We start from the raw sequence: 13,802 nt of genomic DNA, 5'->3' as shown, positions 1-13,802 counted from the left end.
CTGCGCCTCAAACTTCGGGGCCCGAGGCTCGCGTTGCGCGGGGTGGCGGGACGCGGGGGACCCCCGCCGTGGGCCTCTCCCCTCGTCGCCCTCGCCCTCGCTCGCTCGCGCTCCGGTTCTCTTTCTGTGGCTCTCAGGTTCTCTCCCAGCTCTCTCTGTCCCCCTTCTCCCCTCGCCCCCTCCCCTCGCCCCCTCCCCTCCCCCGCGAGTCCGCGCGTCCGCCGCCGCCGGAGTCCGGCAGGTGGGTGCCGTGGGCAGGGAGGATGGAGCCGCCGGCCGGGGTGGAGGGCGAGCGGCCGTGTTTTGGGGGGGAAGCAGGTTGTTGGGGTTCGGGGTGGGCGGTGGCACCCGCCTTGCGTTCTGGTCACCCAGTCCTGGGTCTGGAGCCGGAGGGGGGGTCACCTCAGCGTCCCCCCCGACTCCGCACCCCACCCCTCCCCGGGTGGGCCGCGCCCCTGCGTCCCCCGGGCTTTGGTGGGGGCGGGGGGAACCGGACAACTTGGGAGAGGAGCCCGGCGCGGGCGAGCGGGGGAGCGGGCCGGGGACGGCCCCGTGGAGGCCGCCCGCCGCCCGCGCCCGCGCCCGCGCCCCCGCACGACTTACCCGGGAAACGCGCGCCTCGAGCCCCGGCCGGGCTCTGCAGGACGGTGGCGGGTGATGGTCAGCGGGAGCCCCCGCGGCCGTCCGCGCTGCTTGGCTGCCAAGCCCGGCGCGGTTCTGCAGTTGCGGTGTGAAATGCTTCTCCCGAGCTCCCCGGGGGAAGACGCGGGCCGCCCTGGATGTCAGGGTCGTGGGGAAGCGTCGCCGCGCGCTCGGGGACTGAAGGAGGCGGCCTTTGTTTGGGACTTGTTTGGGTTGAACCTTGTTGCTCTCCCAAGGTACATCAAGTGTGGCTCTGTGTCACAAAGAATACATGGACTTTGGAAAAATCCAGATTTTCATTAAAACATGCAAGCTCGTACACTTGATGGGAAAAGGAGTCTCTTTTTCCTGAGTTACTTGGATATTCAAATAGTATTGGAAGACATCGAAAACTGTGTATCTGAAATGCAGCCTCACTGTTGCAGTTTAAATGTAATACACAATGACATTGTTCTAGGCAGGAAAAAAATATTTCCCTGGGTTCCAGCCGTGTTTGTAACTTGTTTCTCACGGTCCCAGCCCTCGTCGGGGACTTGCTAAAACCCAACTCATACATTGTTTGTTGTCACTGTTTCTTTTAAAATACAGTGTACACTTGTTGACTGGTTTATTTTTGCCGCATCCTATCACAGTTACTGTGATATGAATTTAGATAAAAGGTAATTGGTGTGTTTCTAGTCACCTTTAACTATGATGTGCTATGTTCATTGCTTTGTAAATAGATTTATAGAGGCCATATTTTCCTATTTCATGTATGTACATATGTGACTGTATATGTGACTATATATATTTTTTTTCTTGTCGGTCATGGGACTTGAACTCTGGGCCTGGGCACTGTCCAGCTGTCTTCAGCTCAATGGGAGCGCTCTACCGCTTGAGCCACAGAGCCACTTCTGGTTTTCGAGTGGTTTATTGGAGATAAGAGTCTCATGGACTTTCCTGCCCGGGCTGGCTTTGAACCGTGATCCTCAGATCTCAGGCTCCTGAGTAGCTAGGATTACAGGTGTGAACCACAGGCGCCCAGTGTGACTATTTTTAATGTACATAATGTTCTTTTTACACACACACACGTCTTGGGGCTTGAACTCAGGGTCCTGGGCACTGGCCTTGATCAAGGGTACCACTTGAGCCACAGTTCTACTCCTGGATTTTTGGTATTTCATTGGAAGTAAGAAACTCAAGACTTCTCTGCCCGGGTTGGCTCAGAACCAAGATCCTCAGATGTCAGCCTCATAAATGGCTAAGGTTAAAGGTGTGAGCCTCTGGCTTGACTAATTTTTATAAAATAATATCCTTCTTGCTCTGGGGGAGAAAATTACCCAAATGTCTTACTGTTAGGTGAGATGTGGAAATTGTAGGCAACATGTTAGGTTGTACAGCATCTTAGTATTCAGTCCCTAGTGACATTTGAACCTCAGTTCCTAATTGAAGTCTTTAATCAGATTTTTATATAACATGTTAAACTTATTGGGAAGAAAGTTGTTTTAATTTTAAGTGAGTATTTATTGAGAAGGCAATGTTCTTGACTTGATATAGAGAGATGTTTACCTTCTTCTAATTGTGAAAAATATTTCCTCAGTTTTGATTACTCTTCCTATTCACCCCACGTTTTTGCTTTTATTTAGAGAGTTGTCCAACAAGCTCTTTGTCTTATATCCATATTTATAATAGAGGTTTAAAATAATTTGTTTTTCTATTCTGTATTCTACAGTTTATGTAGTATTATACTACATATTATACTACAGCTTATGTAACCAATGTCTCAGTTCATTGGATATTGCAGATAGTATTCTGGTATTCACAGTGATACTAAGTAATAACATAGTCCTGTGTGTTTTGGGCGGGATTTGAACTCATGGCCTCTTGCTTGCCAGGCAGGTGCTCTACCACTTGAAAAATGCACCCAACTCCTTGTTTTCTAGTTATTTTCCCAGTAGCTTGTTGTATTTTTGACCTGGCTGTCCAGGAGCAAGATTCTCTCACTTACATCTGCATAGCGGGGATCATAGGCACACCTGTCTTATTATATTGAGCTGGAGGTCTGGCTTGTTTTTATTGCTGGGGCTGGCCTTGATCTTTGAACTGAGATCCTCCTGATTGCCACCCCTTGCATAGCTGGAATTACAGGTGTGAGTCACCTGTCCTGGCTGTAGTCCCATGTTTTATGAAGCATATAACTAATATCTAGTATACGATGAATCATAAAATTAAAAAAGAGTAAAGTCTGGAGTAGAAGAAACACATTAGTACATTTTAAAACACTATCTAGCCTTTAATAGTCTATTATGATATTTGTTCTGGGGGATAGGCCAAGTGTTTTTTTTTTTTTTACTTTTTATGGTGATACAATTTTGATCTTACAGAAAGTTCATAGTAAGCTCCCCACATCTCCCATTACACAATTCATACTGGATTAAGCCGGCTTGTCTCTCTAGTCTTTTTAAATTGGGAGTACTTCCTCAGGCTTTCTTTGTACTTCTTGACCTTGACATTCTTGCAAAGTCCAGGACAGCTAATCTGTAGAATGTCCTTTATTTGAATCTGTCTGCTGCTTTCTCATGATGACACTGGTTACATTTGGCAGAATACTACAGGAGATGTTCTGTTCTCAGTACATCATATCTTGACATTCATAATGTTGGTTTGCCCTGATGTTAGCTTTGAAAATTTGGTTAACAGGATATTCTGTTTCTCCCTGAAACTTCAGTTTTTTTGGTAACTGATACGCAGCTATTAAAAACATACCTTGAAAAATAGAATATCATCATAGTCTCATCAAAATTTCATCCACAGATTTTAGCATCCATTGAAGATGTGCCTTCTATAGTTATCAGAAGTAGACATTCTTTTGTAAAGCAGTTTTTTCTTGTATTGTCTACTTGTTCGTTTGTTTATTCATTTGGTTATTTTTGTCAATAAATTCATGAATTCTTGTTTAAGAATCATAGTTTGATTAATGCAACCTCATCAAGCTGAGACCCCCCCTTTTGTGTGTGTGTGTGTGTCTGTGTCTGTGTCTGTGCGAGCATACATATGCACGTGCGCCTTACCAGGATCAGAGCAGTAGTATTTTCTATGACAGAGCTGATGAGATGCATGCATGTATCTATTTATCTATCTATCTATCTATCTTATCTAAAATCTCACAGCAAAACGAAGTGGCAAAGACTGGGTTAAAATTATTCAATAAATTCTGTCTTTCTTAGCACTGTATTCAGTAGAAAAATAGTGAAATAAATATAGAAATTACAAATATGTAATTTTAAGTAGCCATTAAAACAGTTTATTTAAGTCGATGTGTTAAAATGTTGCTATTTTAATATTAATAATTAGTTGGTTTATATTCTTTTCTTAATATTGGTCTTCATAATTAGGTATTTTACCTTTTTAGCATATCTCAATTTGGAGTAGGTACATTTCAACAGTACTTGATAGACATATGAGGCAAGTGGACACAATTTTGTCACTAGTTCCCTTGTTTACCATGGTACCACTCAATCTAGGATCTGTTGTTAGGAACTAAACCTGTTATTTACCTTGTATTTCCCTAAATCTTTTATTTGGGAACCTAGACTGATTGGATTTGAATCCTAGTGTTACCACTTACTAGTGTGGAAAAGTATGTTTCAGTTGCTTCATCTGTAAATGGAAGATAATTAGGTTGCTTGAAAATTAGTTGCATTGATATAAATGAACGTGTAGAACATATTATTTTTGTATTTTTATATTCCATGTAGAAAGCATTCCATAAATGGTAGTTGTTATTATTGTTTTTTACCTGATTGAGCTCTACAGTTTTTTGTGAATAGATTCTTTCTGATGAGGGTGATGATAAATATTAAGAAAGATAATGGAGCATTTTAGAGGAAAAGACAGTAAGGGCTTGTGAATGATCTGTATTTCAGAGTACTCTCTAGAGCCAAGAATTACACAATTTAGAATCACAGAGTATCACTTAGTTTATTCTTCACTTTCTTCAGGAAGAGGCCAGAAAACATTTGCTAATGCCTTTCTACATGCTTTCATGTAAGTGATACTGAATTTAAAAAATAGTTTTTAGTTTCTTTCATGTAAGTGATACTGAATTTAAAAAATAGTTTTTAGTTCATTAAAAAATATACCATACTAGATTATATTGAAGTTATTTTTTGTTGTTATCTACTCTGTTTTAGCTTTACTGTTAATCAGTTTGCTACTTATTTCTTAAAGTTTCTTACCTGTTCTCTTCATCTTACCGCTGACTTCTCCATTATCTCATGTTGTCAGGAAAGTTGCAGAAGAATAGATTTACTTAGGAATCTGGATTAATGGACACTGGTAGTTTATGAGTCAGCTGTCAAACAAAAAAGTTAGCTGTACAACTATTTTTCAAGCACTAGCAAATATTCTTTAAGATATGAAAATTGTGGGTCAGGTAATAGCATACAAGTGGAATCTGGGGCCCTTATGAGTTTACCGGTTAAGACCTATCTCCAAAAATGTTCTGTAAAATGGGATATTGATGGATTTTACATAAGATATTTGAAATTCTGACAACTCTTGGATCATTTTATTCTGGGAAGAGTAACATTTTGCTGTTTTTGAGACCAGGTTGTGTGTGCGTTTCATGTTTTTTCACACGTTAAGAGGTTAGGAGACTGGTCTTAATCTAGCCTCATACCTTCATGGTGCTGCCATTGTGTCCAGGCTATTTAAAATCTCTTGGTTGATTACAAATGTACACTCTTTCTAAATTGGCTCAGGTGAGCATGATAAATTGATGTTAGATGTTTTCACATTCTTTTGATCTTTCTGACCTCAAACTCTTCTTAGCGCAGTCTTGGAAGGAGCCACAAAAGTATGTAGATTTCTTTTTTTTTGTCCTCAAAATTTTATTTGTTTTATTTATTTACACTTTTTTTGTGAACATACTGTACTGAGGGGTTACAATTACATGGGCAAGATAATGAGTACATTTCTTATCAAGCATTGCAGCCTCCTCCTTTGTTTACCCTTCACATCCCTTCCCAGCCTCCCCCCCCCCCCCTATCCAATCCTCCCTCCCCCCCCCACCAAAGTTGTGAAGTTTTTCGACATGATAACAAGTAAAAGTATGTAAATTTCTGAGATAACATTTTCTTCCTCATTAGTAAGAGGTAGTCTGTGAGAGCATCTGAATGGACCCCAAAAATCCTATTGGTACCACTAGAAAAGAAATTAGCTAAATAATAGCATCTTTGCATTGGAAGACTAGCGCTCTTTTCTTTTAACATTTCCTTTCTTCTCTGTTTCTTCTCTTTTCTTCCTCCTTTCCCCTTGCCTGCCTTTCTCTCCCCTTCACTCCTCCTTCCCCTTCCATCCTCTTCTTCCTCTTTTTTATTCCTCCTCCCACCTTCAACACTGTTGGGGTTTGAACTCTTCGCCATATGTTCCAGCGTATCTATTTTTGTTCAAAGCTAGCCTCAGACCTCAGTTCTACTTCTGCTCCCCCGCATGTGAGATGACAGGACTGTATGCTTGTTTGTTTATTGAGATGGGGTCTCACTATTTTTGTTGACTGGGCTGGTGTTACGTAACCTGCCTCCTGAATAACTGAGATTGCAAGCATGTGTCCTCTTGCCCAACCCAGCTTCTTAACTAAGGCTAAATAAAAATTTTGTTTTAAGAATTTTTGGGTTTGCAAGAGAATAAAACAAAATTATAAGTCTTTCCATAATTGACAAGTCTCTCATTTATATTTTTTGTTACTTTAGTCTAATATGTAATCTATTATTATTTGAAATAACTGCTTTGACTTCCTAATTTACAAAATAGTAATATCTCACATTTGCCCTTATTCATCAAATAAAGCTCTTGACTGTGTCTTTTGAATTGGGTATAGTCTATCAGACATATTCTCTATTTGGTTCTTCTAGAGACAACTTTATCAATTCTTTGTTTTCTATACATTGTCCCCAATTTTTGAGGATCTCTTTAGTCATATTTTCTACCCTGCCTCCTCAGATCTTTAAAACTCAACTTTAACTCAGAGCCTTAAAAATAAATATTGGCAAGCAATTTGAGATACTTCTCCAGGAACTCAGATGGGCCTTTTTACTGATGGGTGTGTTCAAGATGTATATTGGAAGCAACTTTTTCCATTAGTTTTCATTTCTAGATGAACAACTGTTCAGAAACAAGGGGCTAAATCTTCATAAATGATGGAAAGGACTAAATGGGATGAACATAGTTCTTTACACTTTTTTGTTTTAATCTTAGGAATAAGTATTTCATCTTGCACAGATAGAAATCCATGAAACTAAGATAATATTTGTCTCAAATGTCTCTTATTTTTTTCTTTAATAGAAAGTGTGAAAGTATTTATATAATAATGTTTTTTGTTTTTTTTTCTTTAGTTTGTTTGGTGCCAGTCCTAGGGCCTGGACTCAGGGCCTGAGCACTGTCACTGAACTTTTGTGCTCAAGGCTAGCACTCTACAGTTTGAGCCACGGCTCTACTTATGGCTTTTTTGGTGGTTCATTGGAGATAAGAGTCTCCTGGGCTTTCCTATCTGGACTGGCTTCAAACCACTATCTCCAGTTCCTGAGTAGTTAGGATTACAAGTGTGAGCCACTGATGCCTAGCCATAGAGTGGTGCTTTTTTTTTTTTTTAGCTGAAGGTTGTAAGTTAGGCAAGTGTCAGATGATACTTAAATATATGGAACTAAAGGAAATTACCTAAGGTAGTAAGGAATGATATACATAACTATAGAGAGAAATAGAGGATTTGTACTGCACCATAGGTTCGAATTTGTTGGAAAAAGGAAGAGGAAGCTCAAAGGAAGGCCACTGAGCTATTGTACTGAAGCATTACCTTTGGCTAAGAAGTGATGAAACCTGAAAAATACCGTATCACTATATCTAAGAGAATAAAATCATATTATGATATCCTGATGATGAGATATCAAGTACATAGGTGAACAGGAATGTGTACATTGTTTTTGGCATTATGGAAGTTGACTAGGTGAGTTTTCAGCAGTGGTGGAGATATCTGAATACTTTTCTAACTATACTGTAAAAGTTAGGAAGTACTAAGATTCATTCAAGTGGAGATACGTATTCAGATACATTTTGAGCAAGAACATGCAAATGGAACAATAATTGGAAGTATCCTAGGTGTAGGATATTTGCTTAAATAATATGGGAATGCTTTTTGAATTTGTTATATCCATAATTATTTTATATGTTGAGTATAATTAAACAGCGCATAGCAATAAAATATTGAGACAGTATATTAGATAAAGAAGAGACAGGAAAGAACGCATAGCAATAAAATATTGAGACACAGTAAATTAGATAAAGAAGAGACAGGAAAGAACGTTAATTTTTTTTCACTTTAAAATATTTTCTTAAGCAAGTTAATTATAAACATTATATATGTGACTGGTATATTTCAAAGGAATGATTTAATTTAATATGCTGTTGTGAATCAATCAAAGTATCTTGAGTCCTACTATGTGCCACTTGAGTAGGATCTAGTTCTGTGTTGCTTCTTTATTGGTTTTGGACAGAGACTTTGGAGTCACGAATCTTTGTTTTTAATGGTAAGGCTCCAAACTGGCTAAAAACATGGGTGTTGTAGTCCCTGTTCCGAATTGCCCTTGCCAGCCTGCCGCAGACAGTGAGGTAGATTGTTAGGCTTCTCCCAAAAGCAAGTAGTGACGTGACTGAAGCTACCAGCAAGGAGGGCTGACCAGAAATGAAAAGTGGATTTTCCAAAACATTATTTCACCAGGAGACAACTATTTGAATGTTGCCTCAAGTAGAACTATGGCTCAAGTGGTAGAGTGCTAGCCATGAACATGAAAGCCCAGTGACTTTGTCCAGGCCCTTAGTTCAAGCCCCAGGACTGGCACAAAAAACAAGTATTAGTTATATCAGTGTTAGTTATTTCTCCTTTCTTGGAAGGAGACTGAATAAAGGGTACGAAAAGGGCAGAAAACTTTTTGCAAGAAAGTGAAAAGATTACGTGGGATTCCTATTTCACGAATAAGGCTGGAACTATGGGCTGATAAACAAAGCTGACTATTTACACTAGGCTTAGATTTGAACTTGTTTTGAAGAGCTCACCAGAATGGAGAATGTTGAGTATCAAATTGTTATAAGAATAACATAACATGAAGAGAATGGAGCAATTAATTTTAACTTAAAAGGTCCAAAATATTTAAGCTTTAAAGGATTGAGTGAAGAAGTGTAGCTGTGGCTCAGGTGGTAAAGGGGCTAGCCTTGAGCAAAAAAGCTAAGAGGCAGTACCCACGGTCCTGAGCTCAAACCCCTGTATTAACACGACCACGACGGGGGGAAAGTATGAGGGAAAGCTACTATTGACAAACTATTAGTAAAGGGATGGTTAGTAAATATTTTAGGCTTATCCATCCAGTCTTAGGCACATAATAATATGTGGACTGTCAGAATGTTTTCTCTGGTAGGTTACTGGGTCATCAGATCTTGATTGCAACTATTTACTCCTGTTGTAGTGGGAAAACATTACCTAAATGAGTAAGTATTCCAATAAAAATTTTATTTTTACAAGTCAGTGATTTTTTTTTTTTTCATTGGTTGTGGGCCTAGGCGCTGAACCTGAGTTATTTTGCTCCAGGCTAGCATTTTACCATTTTGAGCCACGGTTCCACTTCCTGGTTAATTGGCCAGAGCTGCCTTTGAACTGTGATCCTCAGACCTCGGCCTCTTGAGTAGGTAGGATTACAGGTTTGAGCCACCAGCACCCAGCTAAATAAGTGATTTTAGATTAAAGGCCATAGTTTGCTGCCCTTTTCAATCAAAGGATCCAAGAGCAAAGTAGAAAAGAAGAATAGACTAAGGGGCTGGGAAGGTAGCTCTGTGGTAGAGTGCTCGCCTAACCTGCATGAAGCCCTGGGTTCGATTCCACAGCACTGCATAAAATGAAAAGACCAGAAATGGCGCTGTGGTTCAAATGGTAGAGTGCTAGCCTTGTGCAAAAAGAAGGTCAGGGACAGCACCCAAGCCCTGAGTTCAAGGCCCAGGACTGGCAAAAAAAAAGACAAAGATAAGTAAAGACACATAAAACAAAATAGTGGTATATATTCTAAAAATATTTTGCATTGTAGTCTTACTGGTGGTTAGAATAGGAATAGGTAGGACTGAAGGGGTAAGTTAGGACTTCTACAGGGAGGAAATTGGGAAACTTTGAAGGTTTTTGTTGTTGTTTTTTGTCGATCGTGGGCCTGGGCGCCTTCCCTCAGCTCTTCAGCTCAAGGCTAGCCCTCTACCATTGAACCACCGCCACTTCGGGGGTTTTCTGCTTATGTAGTGCTGAGGAATTGAATCCAGGGTCTCATGCATTCAAGGCAAGCACTCTACCACTGAGCCTCCTACCCAGCCCCACTTTGAAGCTTTTTTTTTTATGAGTACTAAACATAATCAGATAAGTCGACTTGAAACATTTATTATTGGTTCAAATTTGAGGGGTTTTTTGTTTACAATAGTTTCAAGAAGCTCAGATTGAAGCAGCCCTATTAAGTCAACACTGGGAAAATGAGCAGTCTTCAGTATTAAGACTTTCAGTTGCTGAAATTAACATCCTTCTTTCTTTGGGCTCTCAACAACTTGAGAAACAAAACAAGGAAAAAGATGAAAACCAAAATGGCATTTTTATACTAACAGATGTTGGCCAGTCAGGTGGGCTAAATTACCCATCCAGTCCTCGGCACACTAGGAAAGCAGTTTCATCTCCTAAGGACAAGAGAAGTTAGAATTGAGCTCTTTTGGTTCAATTCTTTATTCCAGAATCACCTATCATATAAGGCACTTTACAAGGAGTGAAGACAGACTTAGATTATGCTTCTGGCACATCTGTCCTCATGGAAATGAGCAAAAAAAAAAGTGCCATGTCTCCAAAGCTTAGGGCTTTTAGGCCTTTTTTTCCTTTTTCTTTTTCTTTTTTTTGGGGGGTTAGGATACTTTCTGGATAAGTATATTAGAAACAATAGAACTACTCCTGTACTGAAAGCAAGTCAAACTTGCTTATGGGTATTTAATTCTAAATTGTTATATTAAAATTTCAATATAAAATGTATTTTTTCTTTGCTTGAAAATTAGCAGTATTTTTCTATACTACTTAAGATACTTAAGTAAAATGAACTTTTGATAGAAAAGACATAAGCCTTTCCTCTAGTATCATAACTTTCAATTGACTTAAATTTAGATAGAATTAGTATAAAAAATTATTTAAGTGGTATGCTTGGGTCTCATTTCTGTTTTTGAGATCCACTTGTAATCAACCACTTTTGAAGCATAAACGTTTGGGGTAAAATTGTATCTGAACATGTACAGCCTTTGTATCCAATTGTTCCCTAAATAATAGTCTAACTGCTATTTATATGGCCTTTACATTAGATTAGATATTAGTAGTCTAGAGGTAATTTAATATATACATGTGGGTATAGATCCAGCAATATTCAAATAAGGGATTTGAGCATCTTCAAAGTTTGCTATCTATGTGAGTCCTCAAACCAGGCCTCCACTGCTAGAGTCATAAATATATTTTGATAGTAGACTTATTGAAAATTGCTGATTACTGGTGTGTATATAGTTTATTAATTGGTATTTCTTCTTTTAAAAGAGAAGGGTTGTAGATAGACATTGTAATAATGAGAAGTACAAGACACTGTTGAAAATGAACTTTGGTGGGGGGAGTTGGAGAGAGGGGGAGGGAAGTGAGTGTTGGAGAAAAAAAAGGAGGGAGTAACAATGCTCAATAGGAAATGTACTCGTTACCTTACTCATGTAACTGTAACCCCTCTGTACAGTATCTTTACATTGAAAAAAATTTATTCCTCTGTATCTTCTTACTCTTACCTTTCTGAATAATTCAGTAGTAAACTGACCAGTGGGCCAAACACTGGTAGCCGTCCACACTAGGAGGGGTGTGTGCGTGGGAGTGCCATGTCTTCTAAAAGTAGGATGTCAGAACCTGATGGTCTAAGGATGGTATCTGTCTGAGTTGATGGTGAGGATGATGACTACATGAGAGTGGACTGTATGCTGTTCCAGAGTGTCGGAGCCTAACCAGGATGACTGTCCTGTCTGAAGGAGGAGAGCCTGGTATAGGGGAGAGTTTGTTGGTCCCAGCAAGGGGTGTGTTGAGACAAGAACAAAATAAGATTGTAAGGAAGGAATTGGACTTGGGGTGGAATGTAGTCTCAGCAAGTAGCAGAGACTAAATGGGCATTTGTGTAGGAGCGTTAGGTGTGATGAGTGAATCCTTGCATGGAGGTGTCTGAGTGAATGGTGTCATTAACAAGGAGAGCAATGTGTTCTTACTAAGTGCAGAGTATCAGACACAAGGTTGAGGTGAGTATAGGAAGGTATCTTATTGGAGGAACTGCGGTTTGGGATGTCACAGTCTGAGGAGGATAGGGAAGATAGTCTTACAGAAGAAGTGCTAGGTCTGAGGCATAAGAAGGAGCCTTTACATGGCAAGGTGACTGTATACATGGAGTAAGATAAGAATATCAGGACCTAGAGGAGTAAGAGAGTTCATGTGGGGGAATGGGAGACTGATGCATGAGCATGTGGTTTCATATAGAGTGATCACCCAAATAACTAAATAAAAGGCTAATGAGACTCAAGGTTCCTTGTTGTCCAGAAAAGGAGTTGCAGATACAGAAGTAGAGTACACTAGGATGCTCTTTAATGGTGGATTGGAAATGAGCAATTGGTGTGAACTCAAGGTTTTATTTTTTTCTCTCAACATACATAAATTTAGAAGTGAATGTGTATATGTGTATATGTACATTCCCTAATATTGGTCACTGAGAAAGGATATAGTTGAATGACATATATTCTCATGAATAATCACTTCTATCCTTTAAAACTACATAGTCATGTACATGCTGGTTGGTAGATTTTTCAGCATTAAGAATTTTCCCCCCCATTCCTGAAGCTTGAACTCTGGCCTGGGAGCTGTCCCTGAGCATTTGCACTGAGGGCTAGCTAGCACTCTACCAAGGAACCATGGCTCTACATCCATCTTTTTTGCAGTTATGAGTCTCATAGATTCCTGCCTTGGCTGGCCTCAGATCTCAGCCTCCTGAGTAGCTAGGATTAGAGATGTGAGTCCCCAGTGCCCAGCAGCACTAATAATTTTAGATACTGATAGCTAATATATATTGTTTAACATGTGTTAATCACTATGTTAAATTTTTATACATATTATCATCCTTTCACATATGAAATAATGCAGTTTTTACCTTTATAGACGAAATGATTGAGAATTATAGAAGCTACATGGCTTGTCTGAGACTTTTCTATCAAATATGAAGATGGAATTTTATCTTTATTGATTCGCCTAAGGCTTAGAACTACCACAACTTGCTTCAGTTTCCTGCCTTAGGGTTTGTTGGTTTTTTGGGTTTTCTTGGTTTGTTTTTACTATCCTACTGTGAACACCACCATTGAACAACTACATTAGTAATAGTGGCATAGTAATAATTGTTATGTATTAATAATTATATATTATTAGTATTAGTTACTTCTAAATACTTGTGGCCTCCTTGTGATTTTACACAGATCCTTTTAGCCTTCACATTATTATCAGAATTGTCTTTAGCATTTTATAGAGTAACAGACCGTCATACTCTGCCTTCTATGCTCTCTTTTGAGATGATAGTAGCTCTTATTGCATTGTTTTTCTTTTTTTCTTCTTTTCAATGCCAGTCCTGCAGTTTGAACTCCAGACCTGGGCACTGTCTCTGGCCTCTTTTGCTCAAGGCTAGCACTCTCCACCTCTGGCTTCTTTGTGGTTAATTGAAGATAAGAGTCTCATGGACTTTCACCTGAACTGGCTTTGAACTGAGATCCTCAGATCTGAGTAGCTGGGATTACAGGCATGACACAGTGGCGCTCAGCTTTTGTCTCATTTTTTTTTTTAATGTAACTATTTAGAGAAAAGCATGATACCAGCCGGGTGTGGGTGTCTCACACGTATAATCCTAGCTCCTCAGAAGGCTGAGATCTGAGGATCACCTTTCAAAGCCAGCCTGGGCAGGAAAGTCCATGAGACTCTTATCTCCAATAAACCCCTAGAAAACCGGAAGTGGTACTGTGGCTCCAACGGTAGAGTGCTTGGCTTGAGCTGAAGAGCGCAGGGACAGCACCCA

General features: G+C 39.7%; 1 protein-coding gene across 1 annotated transcript in view; it reads left to right on the top strand.

The window, feature by feature from the left end:
- Positions 1-13,802, top strand: part of LOC105980344 (ligand-dependent nuclear receptor corepressor-like protein) — a 75,029-nt gene that overhangs the window by 1,252 nt on the left and 59,975 nt on the right. The window lies entirely within an intron of this gene.

Source organism: Dipodomys ordii, unplaced genomic scaffold (genome assembly GCF_000151885.1).
Source record: "Dipodomys ordii isolate 6190 unplaced genomic scaffold, Dord_2.0 Scaffold8, whole genome shotgun sequence".
Classification (NCBI taxonomy): Eukaryota; Metazoa; Chordata; class Mammalia; order Rodentia; family Heteromyidae; genus Dipodomys; species Dipodomys ordii.
The sequence above is the reverse complement of the archived record's forward strand: the minus strand, read 5'-3'. Positions and strand labels throughout refer to the sequence as shown.